Source organism: Drosophila biarmipes, chromosome 2L (assembly GCF_025231255.1).
Source record: "Drosophila biarmipes strain raj3 chromosome 2L, RU_DBia_V1.1, whole genome shotgun sequence".
NCBI classification, from domain to species: Eukaryota; Metazoa; Arthropoda; class Insecta; order Diptera; family Drosophilidae; genus Drosophila; species Drosophila biarmipes.
Window position 1 is genome coordinate 17505671 of NC_066612.1, and position 21890 is coordinate 17527560.

At 42.0% G+C, this 21890-nt stretch overlaps 1 protein-coding gene across 4 annotated transcripts in view; it reads left to right on the top strand.

Annotated features, from left to right (window-relative positions):
• LOC108033632 (brain tumor protein) overlaps positions 1–21890 on the top strand; it is a 40099-nt gene that overhangs the window by 1487 nt on the left and 16722 nt on the right. Inside the window, exon 2 of one of the 4 annotated variants that reach the window (XM_050885575.1) lies at positions 11508–11568. The gene's annotated coding sequence lies outside the window, so the exon portion shown is untranslated. Of the gene's footprint in view, positions 1–11507; positions 11569–17249; positions 17486–17607; positions 17625–21890 lie in introns of those variants that run through there. The other 3 variants (XM_050885578.1, XM_017108050.3, XM_050885579.1) reach the window with 3 other exon arrangements.

The window sequence follows — 21890 nt, forward strand, 5'->3', positions numbered from 1 at the left end:
CCTCCCGGCGCCCACGCGCTTTCAAGCTTGTGTTGTAATAATCGCTTTTTGAGCGCACGTGTGTGAGTGCGAGTGTCTCACGTTTCGTTTGGCGCCATGCGTTCCCCCCAATTTGCAGTTGCTGCAATTTGGTCTAGGCTGTGTTCCATTCCCACTTCGTTTCCCCCATTATGCTGGACGCCCTTTTTGCGCGTTGTTTTTGTTTTTACATGGGCTGCAATGTATGTATGTGTGTTTCGGTGCCGGCGTTTTTCAGCCTTACTTGTGTGTGTGAGAGCGAGGCAGCTGCTCTCTCCTGGCCGAAAAAGGGGTTCGCGCTTTGCCCCTCACTCTCTCCTGGGCCAACTCTGCCAACTCTATTCTTATTTTTATGGTTTTCTTTTTTGAGTTGGCAATTATTTTGGCTTTGTAGTGGTTACAACAAATGAACTGCATTTAAGCGTCACGATCGTCGCAAAAGAGGAGAAGGAAAAGAGGAAAGAGAAGTGCGAAATGGTTCTGGGAACTCGATACAACAGGGAGTCTCGTTGGGCCCGTGTAAATAAACCATACACACGCCGCTGTAAGGCCCTGTATATGGGGAAAATAACTTCCCTAGCATTTACTCGCGAAACTGATTCGTAAACAATTTTCGCACACGTCTGTAATATTGTACTGCAACTTACAACAAAGTAAAAAGAGGCAAACCTGCAGAAAATTCTAAATACACTTAAAAAAAAACCCATGATCTATGGTTATTCATATTTCAATTGTTATACAGATTCTTGATCGCCTTTCTGTTATTTATCCATGTTAATTGATCCTTGCTTTCTGGTTATACTAAACTTTTTGTAGCCGTTTAGTTGGTTGATCAACGTAAAATAAATATTTATACATATGGTGTACCAAAGAAAATCTAAGAGAAATAGATTTTTGCTTCTGTTGGTTACCAAACTTAAGTTTTCTATGCTTATATCTATGTACATATTTTCTTTCTGTGGAAATGCGAAAAAATGGCAAAGGTGGATTGGGAAAGAAGGTAGTGAGTCCTCCCTAGAGTGGAATATCTTCCTCATTGTCCCATGAATATTGCACAAATCTACTAAAATACAAAATACCTGACAGGATGCTGGAAACACAGCCACAGTGGGTCGTATTAAGCTAAAAACGTTCATAAATAAGTATGTTTACCTATTTTGATATCTAGATTTTCACAGGGTGTTTTCATGAATATGAATTGAAATGAATTTTTAGGAAATTTGAATAACAATTGAGACAAAAAACTTTAGATTGGATATTATTGATAAAGCGCCCGCTTCTCTTTCGAGAGCCCACTGTGCCAGAAATTTCCAAGGATGCTGCAGACAGCGAAAGCCAAAGGAAATGAAATAAAATAAAATACACAGGGAGATTGGGGGCGAAAGGAAATGGAAGGTGGCGCACGAGAGGGAGGGGGCAAAGGGGAGCCGGGTTCAACAGCAGAGGAAAAAGGCAAAGTGGCAATGCCACAAGGCGAAGAAGGTGGAGAGCACAGAGCACTGAACGGAGTACAGCGAACAGAGAACAAGGAACAGACGGAAACACGGACACGACAACGTGATATTCCAACATCCTGTGCAGCGAGTCGCGAAGGAGGTGGGGAGTGCCATAGAGCCGGAGAAGACGGCGAAGCATGAGGCGGAGGAGAGCAAAAAACCTGTCATCTGCTGCCGGCTGCATTCGATACGGGCCACGAATAGGATGAGGAGAGGGGAGGGAGGGCAGAGCAGAAGAGAAGGAGAGACAGACGCAAAAGGATGAAGCTGCATTTTTAGAATTCCCAAAATCAACATAAAAAACCAAGTAAATGAACGATGGTGGCCAGACAAAGTACACAAAGAGAAATATTTTAAAGCTATTTAGATCAAATTCGAGGTATTACCAGACTATACCTTTCTTAATCCGTTTATTTAAAAATTTAATTGGTAAAGCTGTGCCTTGAACCGTTAAAAAAGGGATTTAAAATAAGGTAATATTGAAATACTTTTTTTCCTGTGTGAGAAGAGCAAGTCAAAAGGAAGCTGAGGCGAGCGCCTTCCCCCCTCCTCCTTCTTTCTTTCTGATTCTCTATGGCTGCGTGATCGCAGCCCAGACGCAGCAGCAGCGACGCCGGCAGAGAGCCAAAAAACAAACAAAACCTTCGCATGCATTTTTCTCTTCTTTCTTTGTTTGGGTTTCCTTGTTTATGGCCTTCGATAGGGTATCAGAATTTGCCATGTTTAAAAGGACACCGGGCTGCAGATATTTCAGCACTAATTGCCAATCAGGAAAATCGGTTATATGTTTTGCTGTACATCTGCCTTGTAAGGAGGATAATATATCAAACGGAGGATAATATATTAAAGTAGACTTATGTACATATAGAGATTGGGACAACGGATCGTTTGTTGATAATCTAAGAGATAATGAATATATTTACAGTTTTAAATTTAGTTTTGGTATGTTTAGGATGAAACAAATCTCTAAATAAATGTATTTTATAGTTAGGATCTGACATCGAAACAGCGGTTAGGTACTTTTTACCTGTTTTGGGATATTTAACATAAAATATTTAACGTCGTTTAGGCAGCTAAATAGCCATAGTATAAGTAAAATGCAAAGATCCTTACTCCTGTGTGCTGTTCCTCGGTATTAAGATTTATATTTAATTCCGGAACTCAAAGAGGTCTTTTGATTTCCGGACATAGTTGCAGGTGAACCGAAAGGGAAGTGGCCGGGGGAAGTTCGGCAGCGGTCCCTGTGGTTTTCAATTGAAATGCACATTCTATTCGGGTATTATTGGTACATTTTTGAGCAGTACGCTCCAAGGGATTTGCATAATACGCCGTAGAGCAGCCGTAAAATGTGTCCGATGCCGTCTGTTGCCATCGCCCGTATTACCGATGGGTGTTGATGTGGCTGTTGTTGCTGTTGTTGCTCCTGCCCTCGGTGGTGGTTGCTGTTGGCCTCAAAGGACTCGCATCACATCACATCCCCCGTGTGTCCTGTGCCTAGTTTCATTTCGTTTTCGTTTCACTTTTTCCCTTTTGCTCCGTTGCCTTCCCACTTTTATTGTTGAACTTTACAGCTGCCGCTGCCACTTTCCCCTCGGCTGCGTTAGGGAAAGTGTCTTGCAAATAAATAAATAGTCATGTCAGCCATATTATTAATGCCCTGGATGGCCGGGCGGATGGAAGAAAGGACGGAAGGTAGCTTGAGGTCTGCGCTCACATGGGTGGTGGGCGAGGAGGGGTGGCGCTAATCAACCCTCTTGGACTGCCGGCGAAGAAAGGGGAACGCATCTTACCCCGAAATACAGGAACACCAAATACAGTAGTCACTCGAAAGTATGAATTTTAGTTGGTCCAAGGGTATACAGTTGTTTGCTTTCAAATACTTGGAAAATAAATTCAATTATTCAATGCATCAAAATTAAGACTTTTAAAGTTACAAATTTGTATGTAATGTTACCATACATATATGGGTTTTACCAACTATTTAAAAGGGTTTTAAATATGTCTAGAACACCATAGTATATTCCCAAACAAAGCAGGTAATCTGTTTGGGAATTGTTTAAACTAAATACTTTATCATTAGACCTAAAATACCCGTTCTTTGTTTGATCCCAAATGGGTGTTCGATTTTAAAAATCAAATTATTCTAAAATAAGAAGCGAGAATCACCTTCGAAAAGCAATCAGCGCCGGGAACAATTGGCGGGCGCCCACTGTACGGAATATATATTCATCTACGCATTGCTGTCTGTTCGCTTTGGGGTCAACAAACTTTCGGGCCAGCCCCCAGCATCAGTTCTGCGTGCGAGTGTGTGAGTGTCGAGTGCGTGGTTGTGTGGGTGCGTGCGGGAGCGTATTGGTGAGTGCGAAAAGTGAACGATTTTCCAGCAGAGTTCAACGCAAAAACCCAACCCCCTGTTGAAAACGGCGGACACTAGCACGTTCTACGCATTTTTGTGCATTGACCCCAGACAGACGGAAGACCCCCAAACCATGCCCCTCCCCCTACTCCAGGCCACCCTCACGCAGACACACAGGTTTTCCTCCCCTTCACACACACACGCACATCTGTTTGTTTGCATAGTACAATGGCAACCCTCGCTGATTTGATTTTCATATGTTGAACGGGATTTGAGGGTGGAATGGCCTCGGATTCAACGCCCTCCGCTCGTTGGCGTACACCTTTATAGGGAGTTTTATGAATTTTTGTATATTATATTTTTACGATTTTCATATATTAAAGTGTGCATGCTGCAAAGTACGTTTACAGTGAAAGAAAATGTTATGTATATGTAAGGAAACCATTTCTTTGTTATATGCATATGATACTTGCTAGACATTCAGCTATGCAAAGTTTTTATGTACTCACCTTTTAAAATAATATATTTAACAGTAAATTATTACTTATTAGTTTATTGCATTTAAAATTCTTTTGATAAAGAATTTGAACAGCTTTGGATCATTACTTTTGCTTTTCCCCGTGTAGGCGCGTCGTCTTCGATTACAAGTTTATGACAGCAGCATAAAGTCAAGAAGCACCTTTAATTGCACTCTCTATAGAGAGGGCCTCCCCCAGCTTTTGTTTTAGTGTTATTTCACCTTTGGGGGGTACGGCATATAAAACGGTTTTATTGCCCTCCCCGCCTCCGCAGAGTTATTTTGGGTGTGGTTCTTGTATACAGATTGATGGGTTTTAGTTGAATGATTTGGGAGGACGACCGGTTCTCGGTTCCTGTAACCATTCCGTCTTTGTTTTCCGCTTCTCATTGTGTCCGTGAAATTTGCCGAACAACATTATTAAAGGTCATTTACTCCTGCTAACCGTAAGGGGTAGTTTTCCCTCTAGTTTCAGGTTCGTATCAGTCGCCGTGTCCTGTTTCCTTGCGTCCCTCATGAAGATGCGAAAATTTAACGCATGCAAATGGGAAATAGTCCCAAGAAAACTGTCTTGTAAATGAATCTTTATGGGTCTTGTAAAGAGGGTTGTAAATGGCAGGGCGAGGGGCGTCAGGGAAGTCAGGGTTCGTGGGAATTTTGTCAAAACTTTTGTTTTGAAATAGCTTTGGGATGGGTTCGGAGCTACGTTTCCGTTTTGCTTGAACAGGTTGGCCTTTGTTGTTAAGTTGGATTCCATTATCATAATAGCTCTGCCGGGGTCTTTAGTCTTTAGAGGCGGGTAAGACGAGGGGCACTATCACAGCCAAAATCTTTTAGGAGAATTTTGACTCCTTCAAGCTCCATTTGTGCGATTTTCTTGGAATATAAACAGCAGCATGTGTTTCTTTATTTAATGTGATGTTTTTGGCTTTTTCGCTGCTCTTGCTGTTTTGTTCGAAAATGTAAGTTTTCCACTAAGGGAGTACAGTAAACCTCGGATAATGATAACGTTAACGTTAATGATAACGTCATTTGTAACATGCAAGCAAGAGAAGAGAAGAATCTAAATGAAAGGTAAAAACTTTATAGTTCTAAAAAACCTATGTATGTTTCGGGTATAGTAAAAAGTTTAAATTAATGTGTTTTCACTGTAGCCATATTTTGGATTCCCTTAGAGCTCTGTTTTCTTTGTTTCTTCCCCTCAACTTGAATTCTTCTCAGCCTCGGGTCTTCCTGCACTTGGTGTTGGAAGCTTCCCCGCCTTTGCTCTTGCACTGGGCTCCTCCCCACAAAAAGTTCACACGCTGCTCGCCTTTGGAGTCTTCGGAATTGTCTGAGACTTTGTTTGGCTTTCGAGTATATTTGTGTGTTCGCAGACCAGACGACAAGACAGCTGTTAAAGCAAATTAATCTAACAACAATAACAATAACAGCGGGCCATAAGAAACAGAGCGGGCAAAAAGAACAGCACGCGTATTCACAGCCCGACGACTCGAGTCCATATTGAAACAAAGTATGTCGAAATATTCAGAGTATAGTTCAGCTGAAACTGAAATTGCTGATAAAACAAAGCAAATGCCTTTGTGGGCAGTCAGTTGCACACATGTACAGTAGACGCTCTGGTAAATGTTTCTAAACCTATTGATAACATTTTCGGCAAAACTTGGAATCCTAATAAATTCGTTTGTTTCCGGTTCTAAAGGAGAAATATAATATAATTTTAGATCGGATCATACACATTTTTATACCCTTGCAGAGGGTACAACGATTTTAGTCAGAAGTTTGCAACGCTGTGAAGGAGACGTTTCCGACCCTATAAAGTCGATCTAGTCATGTCCGTCCGTCTGTCCGTCCGTTTCTACGCAAGCTACTCTTTCATCGGGCTGAAACTCTTCAAAAAGTGTTATTTTTTTAGTAGGTAGTATATAAGTCGGATCGGACAACTATATCTTATAGCTGCAATAAGAATTATCGGAAAAAAAAATTTAAAAAAATTAAATCTTTGGTGTTTTTTAACATATAACCTCCTACGCTTGAAAATAACGACTGTACCATATATCTGCCATACGATCGGAAAATTGGTGGGAAAATAATATGAAATAAATTATTATATTGGGGAAATCATGTTTTATATTTTTAAGACTTTCGAAATAATTTTTATAAAAATCTGACGTTTCTAACATATACCTTTCAAAGAAAAGCTAGCAACAATCCTTAAAAACTTTAAATGGTGTTACTAATGTTGATTATTTCTTATAATTGCAAGGGTATATAAACATCGGCTTGCGGAAGTGAACTTATTTTATTGTTTAAAACAGAAATTTAATTTATAAATTCCAATGGTAAAGTGTTTTATAAAGAAACTTTCAAATAATTTATGTTTCAGTCGCCACACGCTAAGTAGGCTTGCTGATAAGATGATTCATGATGACGATACTAGAGAACATATAGGGATGAAAAAGTGCGATTCCGGATTTGGTCTATCGAGTATTTCCGATTCTTCTGTAGAACCTATTGTTCCTGCTCTTTGGCGTGCTTGTTGTTGTTCGGAAATAGAAATGATTTCACAATGTACTTTTTGTGTCGCGCTTAGAGCTTCAGTTGACCGCTTCGGTCCCCGAACCTCCTCCCGGATTTCCCTCGCCACACCACCCATTAAAATCCAGCGAAATAAAAATAATAAAAAATAATAAAAGTAAGGAATAACAACGAAAAACACAGAAACACGTTTTTTTCCGACTCGGTTTTGCTGATTTCTTATTAGATATTCTTGTGTTGCCTGGCCCGGGCTCCCCACCCCCCGTCTCGCCCATTCTTCGCGCCCAAAGACACTTATTATTTATTCTTTCGCTGGCCCGCAACTCGTGGCTCTTGGTTTATGGTGATTCAGCTCAAACCGAGAAGTGAATGTGCCCGCGCCCCGGGCCCGCCCCCCAGAGCTCGTTTCGCGCTGGCAGAGCAGTAGGCGGCGACGGCGACGCCAGTTGACACTTAAAAAAATACTTCTCAAATTAATGCTTACTGAGGAGGTTCTATTCAGAAATGGGGTTAAGTCACACCTATTTTAATAATTGCTTGCAAATCATTACTTGGAGTTATTAACTAAAAAACATAGCTTAATGAAATTGGAGTTCGGTATTATGTCAGCCTAACCGTACAGAATTTTAAAGGTGTTCTACTCCAAGAACTCTTACCCGATACCTTGACCATTCTAAGGAAAATTTAAAATTCAAAAAAAGATACGTACCAAAAAATATTTTAAAATATGGTGTCCGTTATTACTTAAAAAAAATATGGTAATAAAATATCTTTGAGCTATTCAACTTTTTAAGTTTTAACATTTAGTTACTCTAAAAAATATATCTTTAAAGTTATAAAAACATAAATATCCACAAATTATTTCCACACTTCAAAAAAAAATATAAATTCTTATTTTCAAAGTTAATACCCCCCAAAAAAAAAACCTTTCTCCCAGTGTAACTTATTTTGCATTCGGCGTTTGTGTTCCCTGGTTGTAAAATGTCAGTGTTAAATAATATTGTGCTTATTAAACCAGAAAAACGTAAGCAAATGTACCGTTGTTGGCGGTGAGTAAGCGATAGATGCAGTTGTAGGGGAGGGGGGCAACAAAGGGAGAGAGGGAGAAGGAAAGCCTGAACTTAAAGGAAACTGCATTCGAGCGAGCGAGCGAGCGAGCCCGCCGCCTGATTGATGGCCAAAACAACAATGAAAACAGCCACAAGCGGAGATTGAGAGAGCGAGCTGGGGCTGAAGTGTTGTTGCTGCCGTCAGTGGGCTCTACCTCCTCTGCTTCTTCTTGCTTAATGAAGGTCAATGTTCGTACGCCAACGCCGCTGTCGACGTTGCCGCCGATCCGAGCGATTCTTCAGCTGATGGCGACGTTCTTCTCCGATTCTTCTGCCGCTTTGTTGTCGATGACTCTTGATGATTGGCCATTGTCGTTCTTGTTTTTGTGCAGCTCTTGGCTTACACTTCGAAAATAAGTAATACAAGCTAAGGAATGTAAAAATATATCAAAAATTAAGTTCCTTCTTAATTTTTAAAAAGGCTAGACATATAATAGATTTGATATACTTGTTCATCTTCTTAAAGTTAATCAGGGATCGTAACGCCATACAGAGCAGTTTATCCTTGTGTTTGATTGTTTGAGATAACTAAAATAAACCAAAACCTAGATTTTTTAATTCCTTACAAAAAATTTGTTTTATCATATGTCTTAAAATTAATTCATTGTTTAGTAATTTATTTTTATTTACACAGCCAAATGTTTAATAAAAAATTATAACAAATTATGCATAGTTCTCATTTCTTAAATATTTCTTCTTCAGTTGATGACCCTTCCACTTCTCCCATTTTCTCGCCCAATTCGAGTTCATTTGAGTACAAACAACTGCAAATTAAATACAACCCATAAAGCTGGTTAATGATACTTGATGTGCAGGCGTGGCTCTCAGCTGGAGTTCCCTTCATTTAACTCTTCGTGCAGCATAGACAGTCCATATAATTATGGAATAATTTAATTGTTTCAATTTTGAGCCCGATGCCTGCACTGGGGCACCCCCTAAAACTAATGTTTTCCGGGCTCGGCCCCATCGGTAATCTGGCGGAACCTTTGACCGACCTAGCCCTCCGATTGCCCAGAGTACATAACTCTCCCCAGAGAAGGGGTCTCCGTCGCAAAGTTCTTTGGGGAAATTAGTGTGGAATAACCCACTCGACGTCAGAGGAAACGTTCCAAAGCCCCTGAGAGAAAGGGAGGTCGCTTTTGCCAAGTTCAGTTCAAAGAACTTCCCACATCTGATTAAAGAAATAATCAAGGGGTGCGCAAAACATGGGGAGGGGGCTATGGGGCAGGGGAAAGGCGGAATTTAAAGGCAAAGAAAACTTCTGGACCGACCCAAAAGTGCCATTTCCGTTGGACCAGCAAAAAATTACAAGCAGACGAACCCGAACAATTTAAACTCAAACGTGTTAGAATGTTTGTGTTTTTAATATAAAACAAATATTTAATATGTACAAATCTTATGGCTTACGAATGCCTAAAATAAAATGAGAATAATTTATACTATACTACTATAGTTTCTAACTCCTTAACTCTAATAAAATCGTGTTATGGATACTTAATTATCCCCGCTAGCGAGCTTTGACTGTACGAGGCATAATAATTTGCCGCATCTAATATCGCAATTTGGGGTGATGTGAGAAGGAGTCGTTGGTCGAAAGGCACGCGGTTCGTTGGCTTTAAGAGTGTATCACCAGCAATTATGCACGTTGACCTTCTGCCAAAAAAGTTTCCACTACCCGAAAAGGTGAAAGAACACACACTCGGCCGGAGACCCCAAAGATGGAGGTAACAAAGACATTAGCAGGGACAGCGCGATGTGGAGAAAACCCCATGACAGCTGGGTGGAGGGAGAATAACCCCAGAACCGAGAACCCGAGAGCTTGGAACCAAGAACGCCAAGAGATGGAAATGCGCCGGCCAGAAGAACAAAAAGTTCTCGAAAGCAAGCAGGCCGAGAGGAGGTAGATAGTAATAAAGAAGGCGCGCGCTGTCGAGTGCAAAACAAAGCGAATTTTGGCCAACAGCGCAGACACAAAAGACTCCTCGCCGGAGTCACGGGTCCAAGGCACACACACTCACACACTGTATACCACACCACATTATGTGCGAGCCCACATAGATGTGGGTACTACAACCTGGTCGCTGACTTTGGCTCTTTTTGAAAGTTGAAATGCTTGCCTAGGTAGAGCCAGTAAACGAGTTTGAGACAAAAGAACAGAAACAGACGCTTAGCTAACCTATCTACCGCCCCCCGTTCCGCCACCCCCTCTCTGACCTCGCCGCCCCCTTTTTGTTTTTTTGCGCGTGCGAAGATCGCGAACTGTGGGCGCTTGGGAACGGAGTGGCAACTGGAACAGACGCTGCGGCATTGAACCGCGTCGAGGAGGAGACCAGAAAGGAAGGCTACAAAGCTGCGGGGTGCAATTATCCTCCTCCGTCTGCTCTTCACAGGTCAAGATGATATTGCTGATCCGAAGTGGATCCATCATCAAGTGCAGCGGAAACACGCTTAAGTCAGTTAAATAGTTCATTAAAACTGTTCTTAGGAAGTTTAGCAAATGCTAAGGCTAGAATTCCTTATAGTGTAGGTTTTTTCTAAACACCATGAAGTAAACTGTTATAAATATTAAAATGTACCATCAAAATAAGTCATTATTAAATTATATTTTAACATTTTCATTGCTTTCGTAATTTCACAAGACTATCCTAAAAATTAAAATAATATATTCTCGTTAAAGGATCATGACATTGAATAGTGTTCGTTAAACTGGTTAAAGTGCTTAAGTCAAGAAAACCAAAGATCTGCCCAAAAACTCGTGCTGTTTCGAGCTTCCCTGATAAGACCCTTGACAAAGTCAAATTGAAGCTCTGCGGGTAGTTCAGGTGGCAAAGCAGGCTTTTATCCCTCACCGCACCATGCAGGAGGCCGACCACCCACCACCCCCTTTTCATTAAACCACTTGAGCTGAGAAATTGCCCAAAAAGTGACAGTTAAAGCCGGTCATAATTAACAGCGTTCATCAATTAGAAGGGAGCCGCCCACACGCACATAGGAAATCCCACCTTGAGCAGCAGACCGCAGTGTCAAAGCTTTCAAATGCGGTCTCATCCACCCGCCGCCCATCAGCTCGCAGCCAGCATTCCCGCAGGGAAGCTCCTTTTTTGTGTACAGTGTATAATTAACGTAAAGTGTTTCGCAGGGCAAACCAAACACAAAAAAGTGGGCGAGAGAGCAGCAGAGATCCAAGGGACATGTTGGAAATAATGCGTGTACTCAAGGGCTTTTACACCCTGGCAAATGGCTTCATTATCCTGCCAGCAAGTTGGCCCTCAATAAAAGAAAGCATTCGGATCTTAATTATAAATTACGCTTTTACAACCAACACACGTAGGGCTTCATAAATAACCAATTTATGCCTTTATAGCTCGGGCTTTCGGAAGCTCAAAGTAAATTAAGATTTTAACTGCCTAAAGTTAAGACTAAACATGTATAATTCTTGTACTAAAACGTGATTGATTCTTGTTTATTTTTAGAAAAACCTGTTGGACTTGACCTGAGGTCGCAATCTACGGCTGACACTGGAAAGATTATGAGGTAAGTCTTGGAAGTCTTGGCATCAAAACATCGTTTAGTGGTTCTATGCTGCTAAGGGTATTCAAGGTTTCGTTCTGGTCAACGTGTCGGGGCTCTTTTATACATCCGCACAGACAATAAATCTATCTTGAGGCCGCTTTGGCGCATCCCTCTCTCCTAATCGCCGTGTGTCCTTCGTACTAGAAACCCAATACCTGCCAGCATGTGAGGAGAAGCTCACTGGAGTGAGTTATGATGGGGTCGCCGGAAAAGGGGACGGACGTTGGCTTATTCATCATATCTCACGTACGCGTCCGATGTCTGGAGCAGCTCCTCTTCCCCTCATTTGTATGCCATGCGGGTCCCCCTTGGAGGGAGACGGAACAATGGAGCGAACGAGACGGCACACGATGTAGGACCCCACATACCGCATGCGAAACATGTGCTAGTGCTGTTATTATATATCTTTTATATCCGACAATCGTGGGCTCAAGGGGTATATTGCTTTCGGACAATAATATTCAACGGGACTATAAGAGGGACTTTGAAATTTTAAAGTATGCGCAGAATTCTCTTGGAACGAGAGTTTTAAACTTATTTTTTGACTATTATATTATTGGAAAAATATTACTAAATATTACAGGATGATTCCTTCGTCGACACACTCGATAGTAGCCTTCTAACTTGTTGTTTCAACTTCCGCCCGAAGTTGTGGGATAAGTGATATGTTTCACCACAGGACATTTATCATGAGATTTGGCTGATGGAATCACAGATTTATTTCACTTTTTTATTTTCTATTAATGCCGAATTTCTTGTTGCTGTGCCAGGGCAACAAGTTTGTTCGTTTCTGTGGGTTTTTTGGCTTTTTGTTTTTTTTTTGCCTATTCATGGTCCGCAGGTCGCTGGTTAGTTGGTTTATTGACATCGCCGCTCTGCCTGCGTCGCCGCCAGCGTTAGCCACACACTTTTTTCAAGTTCGTGAATTTTTTAGCCGTTCGTTGACTCTTGGCCGTTGTTTTTCTATGTCTGTTAACGTTTTATTTATTATGTCCAAACTAATGTCATTCTAAGGCTGCCTGTGTGTTAGAGGCCCCATCTCTTTTTTCGGTTTCGGTTTCGCCACTCGCTTCTAGTTAAAAAGCGCCTCGCCCCTTCGCAACAATATTTTCGCAACATTTTGACCACACCGTGAACTTTCCGAGAACCACAAAGTGGAGAAGAAAAAAGAAAAACTGGGGAACAGTATGAAAAAGCCCAGGCTCGAGTTCGGGTTTCAACAAGCTGATTGAAATTTCCTGAGGGGGCGTCTTCTTCGCTTATTAGTTAATGCGAATTATGAGGTCAGTGCAGAAACAAACAAAAAGACGACGAAAAGAACACATTCTCAGCGGGAAGACACCGAAAGAGAGTTCAATAAGGTGCCCTCATTAGCTTTAATGTAATGGGATATGGTGGGCGTTGAAAGCCGAGAACGATCGGCCTCGAACCTTCAGTGCTGTCCCAAAAATCAGATCCCCAACCATATGCGGGCCAAGGGGCTAGAGTTACGTACTCCACAAAATTTTAATTGAAAAATCGTCTTTCATCGAACTCTTTTTCTTAGTGTTCTGTTTTCCACTTAATTTTATTGATAAAAATGCATAATTTTTTTTTTTTATGATTATTTGTACATTTCTTTGTTACTAGGTAATCATATTATATAACTAGGACTACAAAAAGGGTTTACACATCTAGTTTCAAGGTAATTGAATCAAATGTTTGTGTTTTTTTTGTTTTTATGATATAAGGATCTTTAACCCTTAAAACATTATCTATCAGAACAGAGAAGGCCTTCAATAAATATTAGTGTAATCCTTCCCATTTTCGCTTGGTTCTCATTATACCGTGCCTAAGTCGCTCGTGTTCCGGAACTAAGAGGTGTAACTAACGGTTTATAATACCAAACCGTCGGTCCATTAGTGACATAAGAAGTGACAAATGGGCCCCTAGATGAGAAGAGAACATGCAGCACTTTCGGAATTCTCACCACTTCCTGCTTGCAAGAGAGGCTCGATCGAGTGACTGGATGTGCGAGTGTTGTTCGTGTAGAGAGCTCTTGAAACAGGGCTTCACCTGGCGCTCGACGGAGCGAGGGGGACGGCGCGAGCGAGCGAGGGAAAGAGAGGGAGCGACAGCTGCATCGCCTGCTGCTGCTAATTTCCGGTTTCAAGTGTCACATTTGGTTCCAGCCCAAGTCTTTCCCGAAAATATTGAAAGAGCCATAACAAATATGTGATCGCTGTGTTTTATATGGTTTATGGGTTGGGTTTTCCCCCCTCCGATCAAGGGAACATCTGGCGGCGGTAGTTGTGTGCGACAGCTGCTCAAGGGATCGCTCGCTCGCCGTCCCCCTCCCTCATTTCTCTTTGCTGTGCTCCTCTCACTCTCGCCCATGGAATGATTAGCCTCGCAGGGTTATTGAATCGCGCTCGATTGAATTGTCTGTCAATATGGCAATAAGACAGTTGAGGCTGAGGTCGGTGGGCTAATGAACGCTGCCGTGTCGGGGCCTAGCATAGGTCCCTTGAGCGGGAGAAAGATGTAGCACTCGCCGTTTTCCCAGCTCATTTTTCATTTTATCATGTCAACACATTTTCATGTAAATCGAAATATTGTAAAATGTGTACTTTGCTGAAAGCATCTTTAGAGCATGTGTGGTTTCTTTATAAGGAACTCGAAGGAAGTATTTTTATCACAAAGAGACTTATCATAATTTCTATCAATTTGATTGTATTTGCTTACATTTTTATGTTAATCGAAATATTGTAAAACATTTATTTTGGTGAATCTTTAAGGAACACGAAGGAAGTATTTTTCTTTTTATTTATTTTTAAATGTACTTATTGAATTAACCATATTTCGAGTTTCGTAAACATGAATTCTACACCTAAGATTGGCATATTCTTTGGCTTTATGTTCCCATAAAAAGTTGTATCTATCTTGGGTTATTCTAGCAAATATTACTTTATGACTTGACAACCTTTATGTTTGTTTTGCTGTGTCAAGGTTTATTTCCGATCTTAACGCAAATTTTTTCAATTGTCATTAAGTTATGTAACCTAAATATTTTAGCTCGTACTTGGCTGCATATACATTTTACTACAAGTTTTATGTCTTACATGTGCTTGTTCGTTAGGAACAACTATACCATACGGGTACTATTCCGTAGTTTTATTGGTGTTTCGTTGGCAAAGGCTTCTTTTCAGTTTGCGAAGTAAGACTGTGCTTCTGGCCGTAGCGAAAATATTTCAACGCTTGGCGTAATTGTTTTTTCTCTGCCATTGGCGGCCGGCTCTTTTTGCGCTGTTTTGTATTTGCTGGATTTTTGCGGCCGTATCTTTTGCTACTTCAAGCACGTCGTTCGTCAGAGGAGTCGCGTCGCAGGTTCATGAACCGCCGGCAAGGACAAAAGTCGTGGCTCTGGCGGTGGGACAGGGACGGCGATACAAAGCCAATATGGATGTGATCGATATCCACATGGGGAGGCTGAAGCGGAGCAGATACTGCTGCCCGTGCCGTATCCCACTATTCCACTTGTTCCCTGCAGCAGCGGCATTATCTTCCCATCCCAGAGAGCCACTCGAACCCACCAATTCGTGGAATTCGGGCGGGCTAAGCACGAAGGAATACAAAAGGAGGGAAGGTTGTTTTCGGGTAGCGAAGCTCTAAAATGCCCTGAGGACCCAAGGTCCCCTTTAGGGATTCGAGGGATATGCATTCCTTTGCATATAGAAACTCAGAACATCTTCAGAACCTTTCATTATATAAATAAAAAATCAAGTCGGGTTCCCTGAATAAGAATCGTTTGTGATAAAAAGATAATATTTTTTCGTAAATATAATTAATATTGATATCGTAAACCATCTAAAACTGCCAATTATAAATCCCTTTAGGAACAAGGCGTTCCAAAAATGCTGCTGATATGTAAACAATGCATGCTGATCCGCGGGTCGGTGCGCTGCCTCAGTGCGTTAGTCACGCAGCCTCACGCGCGGTACGATAGCATCGCAATTGGCGCACAAGAAATCACTGACCTTGACTTTAAACAAAGTTTAAGGCCCTTTGTGGCCGCCAGTATATAGGTGTATTTCGATGTGTTTCGATGTGCTTCGATGTGTTCGTGTGCATGTATACACACTCGAACCAGCAGCATAATTATAGAGCCGAGCGGCGCTTCTGGACTGGTTTGTTCTCCAAAGTCCCCGGACGTAGAGCTCTGCGGCAGCGCGAAGTCGACGTCTGCGCTCGCCATTCCACGTTACTCTTTTCTTTTGATCAGAAAGCGCTGGCAACGCACATGACGCAAGCGCGCAGACTTTTGCCCCGCCTTTCTCCCGCCCCTCTGCCTTTCTAACTCCCCGTCCGTCTCTCAGCTATTTCTATTGCATCAGCGGCCCGAGAAAAGTCACCAGCTGTAAACTAGCCCAGTTGGCAATGACCATAAAGAGCTGATCTTGCTTATGGCGCAGGTTTGGACGTCTATCTACTGCGGAGCCAAGCATTTCTGGTCTTGAGCGCTGGTTCTCCTGTCTGTGGATCAGCAGAAGGATAGCGCGGCTTAGACGGTTTTAATATTGGTTTGAGATTGGTTTACTGTATAGTGGTTTATTCGAGTTTATAATATCATATTTTAATATATAATTTAGGATTTCTAAAACCTAGAGATACTTTTTATTGTTTGAGGCATAGCTTATCGAAATTAATTATAATTTTCAGAAACGTGTTTATATTTCATAGATTGCTTTTTAATTATACCTGTTCCAACATTCATTGGAAAAGAATAACATTTTTGGAAATACAGCTTTCCATCCAATTCCACACCGGGACCTGTAATTATTTCCAGTTCTGGTTCCATTCGAATTATGACACTTTTTCGCGAAATCAGAATTTATGCAAATTTAAAACCGTATAATCGCTTATTGCGAAACAAACCCAAAAATAAACTTTGGTGGATGGTGATAATCTTTGACTCACTGCAGTGGTTCTATGCATGGGGTTTTGCCCCGAAAATCGAGAGGTGTAAAAAGCGCCCCACGACCAGTGTTATTTTCTGCATTCTCCGCTGCTTCCGCTCTTCGCAGCCCTTTTCGAGCTCCTCTGTCTACACCTCTGCTGCTTCTTCCTCGCCGTCATCGTCCTCTCCCTTGCCACGCTCTGTGGAAGTGCAGCTCACTCCCACATACAGCTCACATGTACATACAGAGCCCGGAATACTTGGAGTGCACTGCTCCCTCGCGCAATTTATGTTCTGTTCGAGTGCATACAAACATACAGCGGCGTACATATGTACGTGTGCCAGTGTAGGAGGTTGTCAGAGGTCAGTCTCATCGCCGTATGTATGTATGTGCATGTGGCCGTTCCAATTGCCACTCCATTCCCTTTGGCGTTCTGCAGAAACTAGATTTCCCGCTCTCTTACCCTCTCTCTCTCTGCCAGTCGCTGGCTGGTTCTTTGTCTCTCTCCCGCTGGCGGCGATAACTGGTTGAGTGAGTTTTTTGTTGTCCGCTTTTGTCGGCTTGGCTCGTTCGTTCCGTTCCCGTTCGTTCCAGTTCCTCGTTCCGCTTCTTGTAAAATTCTTTGCCACGCTGGTCCATTCCAGTCAGTTTTGCTCTCCGCCATCTCTCGCGTTCCGCCAAAGAAACAAGCTCGATTTACTTTTTGATATTCGGTTTATTCTCGCTTATTCTCGTCATTCAGTTCTTAACACTCGCCGGATAAACAACAGTTAGTTGGCGACTCGCTCGCGTTCATTTCCCGTCGCGTCCAGAGAGAATATACTACTGCTGCGAGAGTGTGTGCGTGTGAACTGTGCGAAAAGAAGCAATAAAAAGTATTAATACTAGTGGAATAATAAGTAAATCTAAGTGCAACCGAAACATACACATACCTAGCCTATGTACGTATGCAACGCAATGAATATGAGAAATATTTGCCTTTTAAAAACAGCAGGAAGATGATGAACAATTTGTTTAGTTCTGCGCCCACTCTTCTTCTTCCACCGATGCCGTAGAGTTCATCAACTTGTTTAGAATCGCGTACGTGAGTGCTGCTCGACTGTATGTATGCGTTAGTGAGTGTGTGTGTGTGCGTTGGTGCTGCCTTTTCCTGCTGCGCTTCTTCTTGTTCGCAGCTGTCTGTCTCCCTCTGGCGGCGCATCACTTGCATTGTTGCTGTTTGTTGCAATGCAACAAAACATTTTCTTGCCTATTCCCCCTCCCCCAGCTCTTCGCTTCCTTTGGCGTCTGCTTATGTGTATCTGCGTGTGTGTGTTTGTTCTTTTCAACGGCCGCGCGCATTGTTGTTGTTTGCATTAACTTTTTACGTTTCTACGCTTTTTGTTATTATTATCTCATTTCTTATTTCGTTTTGCGCCACTGTATGCTTTCCACACTCACGGTCAGGAGATTGAGTCAAGATGAGAAAATATGGAAAAAATTAATGAAAACCGACGGGTTTTTTTTTGTATTTGTTAGTGTTATTCTGAATCTGAAGTCTTGAATGGAAAGTAAACTAAATCAAGCCGCCAACATACTGTTAAGGAACGGGAGTCTTAAATTTCTTTAATGTTAATTTTTTACCTAAACATGTATATTTTCTTTGTTTCGCCATTTCCTTGGCCAATAACCACCGCGATTGCCAAAGCAAACAGTATCCGATAATGATGAAATGGTTTAACAACCTTTTAAGCCCGCAGGGGTGCGCACTTCCTTCAACTCGCTGCCCGACGACCTTCCCCCCACCAAAATGTCCGGGAGGCGAGCCTGTTTATCGCGACCCAACTGTTTAAACAGTTCCCCAACATTCAGCTCTTGGCGCTGTGCTCATGGTTTTGTTGTTGTCGCTGTCGATATCGCATTGTTGCTGCTGTTGCCGCTGCCGCCGCGATGCGGAAGAATAAAACACGAGTTTGTTTCTTGTTCCAGTGTGTATTTTAAACAGAAATTATTACGGCACTGTTCTTAAAACTTAATCGCTGTAGACTGACAGGCTGATCGACGTGCAAGCCACGCTTGGGGCCGCTCATTAATATACACACTGCCGGTCCGCGCGGCGTGGAGTGCTGCCTGTTTTATTTACGCCGAAACAAGACAACAAAACGATATGAAAACAGAAAAAACCGAAAAACGTGTTTAAAATTTGTTCCTATCTCTGCTGTGTCTGCGTCCAGTATCTGGTGGTGTACAACCATAATGCGAGCGCTCAGAACGGAAAGCCGAAGCACAACAAATATAAATCCATGTGTCTTGTTTCACGCTCGATTTGGTGACGCCAGCAGAGCCAAAACTACGCTTACTGATTAAAAAGCTGTTGCTCTGGGCTCCGTATTGTGGCGAGCTGATTGCCGAAGGCACTCGGAAGCGGGAGTTGGGAAAAAGCCAGATATTAGTTCCAAAGCCTAGTAACAAACCCATAATGTTGACCAACGCATTGATCAACGGATAAACAAACTCGAAGTGTGTTTCAGCTTGGATTCTTAAAAATGAGTACAACTGTACTGACAGGGGCATTGAATTTTCAAAGCCTACAACACCACCGATAAATCATTACCCCCCACCCAGTGATCACTGTAAGCCGTCTGCTGTTTGGAAGATTTTCAGATTTGCAACTCAGATACGATCCTTTCCTTTCATCAGCCATTCATCAGCGATTCGGGCCATCTCCAATCGATTCGCCATCGCAGCCCAGTCTTGTGTGAAATGCATTTCCTGTACTTTCTGAGATTTTCTAGAACTCGGTCGGGGTCGTTCCCTTCTTCTCCGCCTGTACCAATTCTGTGTTTTCCCCTGTTTCTGGGTTTCCATTATCAGAGAACGTCGGCTTCGCCGCCACCACGTAATAGATAAGGCCGGGACCCGAAATTGGTACATCTCTAATTGAAAATGTTAAAGCAGATAGCAAATATTTATCGAAAGTTAACACGCAAACGAGGCGAACTGAGAACACGTTCCTCTTGATTGCTGATGTGGTGTTGCAGCACTGGAGATAGCATGTGCATCTACGGCTGGACTTCCTTTGTATTAGGAAATTACAGCGAGTCTTCAAAATATTAGTTCTTCGGAGCTTCTATTCTAACTTCTACATTCCTTGGTGTGAGTCAATCTTTTCTTTTGTGAGATAGTGCGCACTTTACGATTTCTATTTAAAGATTATTTATGTTTTTGTTTTCTTTTGTGACAGTCAAAAGTGAGGAAGTACTGTCTGCTATGGTAATTTGTACTTGTAATGTGGGTTTTAAATTTGTAAATGATTAACAAAAAGTTCTGGTTATCCCAAAATTCATCATTGGAATGTTCAACTTCTGAATGGGATGGAGTGTTCCCAGCCGACACTGTACCTGTGCAAGGTTGTCTCGATATTTCCTACCACCACTGTGCAGGACTCACAGACAATTGGCCTCTCGCTCGCTCTCGCGCACGATGTAGCAGGAGGGCAGAGGAAGAGGCAGCAGCTAACGAACCACAGACACTACAAAGCGCAGTAAGAAGGAAAAATGTTGTGCAGAATACAACAAAAAATGGAGGAGACAACAGAAAATAAAGAACGAGAACTGCAGCGACGCCGTTGACCTGCGGGGCCTTTGAAGCGAGTGGGAAAGAGAGGGAGCTGGTCGTGGGAGAACGACCCGCCAAGAGGGGCGAATGGAGGGAGAAGGTGAAAGGGGCGAGGAGAGGAGGAAGAGCGTCTGGGACTGGGATCTCCGGGACCTCTGCTAAATTGGATGCTGCCGTTCTTGTTCTTCTTTCTTCCTCCTTCTCTCCCCTCCTCTCCTTCCCGGCAACAATAAAACTCCCTGTGCAGATTTTCTCGTGTTTTTCTCTTTTTTCGCCCATTGTCTCCTTCAATAAAATGCGTCAAGTCAATTTCATTGAGCAGCAGCTGCTGCTTTGGGGGTCGCTTCGCTGCTGACGCATAGCTGGCGACGTCTGAGAAAAGAAGAAACTAACAAAAAAAAAAGTACAAAAAATGCGGGAGGAGCAAACTTCGCAGAATTCGACGAATTTCACAGGGGATTACAGTGAAGATCGGTTAGTGAGGCCAATGTCTACGAATAAACTATCGACCTCCTGCTACCTAGAAATATGTGGGGATTGTTAAGAGAGATTTGACAAGATTTTAGATACAGATATTAAGAAATATTTTTTAAACTTACTATTGCTTTAAAGTACTCCATACTACATACAATACCTACAAGATTCTTAATTACTATAACTTTCTTTTCTATAAGGGTCAAGAAATAAAAACCGACCCAAAAAGATTGTAAATCAAATTGATAAAACTTTTTTTTTCATATATCTTCTTTTTTTTTTTGTAGGTAATTATAAAATTCAAAACCGACCCAAAAAATTGTAAATTTTTTTTAATATAATAAATTTATCTTTTTATAGATATCTACGATTATATTTAGTAGTTATATGGCAATGTAAGTTATAGGCTAAAGTTGGTCCTCGCCAGTACCTACTGTATCTGTAATTTGCATCGAACCAAGGCAGCGGTCGTGATGTTGGCGGTGCCTTTGCGATGGAATTGAGGATGCGAATGGGATGGTTGCCATGGGATGAGGATTGGAATTGGGATCGGACGGATATTTTATCTGCCAACTGACGGCGTTTTTGTTGTTGTCTCGCTTAGAAGAAGTCGTGCCTCAGTGTGTGTGTGCCGAGCAGGTAAAGGTAGTTTTCTTTGTTCTGTTTTACGGCTTGCTCTTTGTGCTGGGCGTCTCTTTTATTATTCGCTGCAGTTGAGTTCGAGTGTCTGTATCCTCCGGGTATAGCTGCGGTCAAAATAATAGGACTTAAGCTATTTGTTTGTGCTTTCATCACAACAACTGGTTTCAATTTTATAGGTTTAAATGAAGTAACATTTTAATTTTAATAACATGAATGACTTTATAGCACTTGCGAATACGGTCGTAAAATCAAAGAGGCGTCAATAAACTAATTTATACACAGTAGCAAGTTTTGAAGGGGCTTAAATGCAAACACATAATCTTAAAGAATACAAAACGGGTTCTCTTTCATATATATTTTTTAATTATAAAGCTGCATATGCATGATGCTAATCAGATTATTTGGAAATCATTAAAATTATTTATTAGGAATACGTTTTTAGGTGTTTGGACTTCGGAGGTGTCCAATGTTTTGACCACCACTGTCTGTGGGTGTATGTGGCATGGTAATTGCTTTTGTTTTTGTTGCCGCTATTGCTGCTTTCGGTACCATTGAACTCTGCTGCAGTTGCAACCCCGAAAGCATTCCGCGGGGAATGCATGGAAGTTGAACACAGCCTTGTTTATTTTGCTG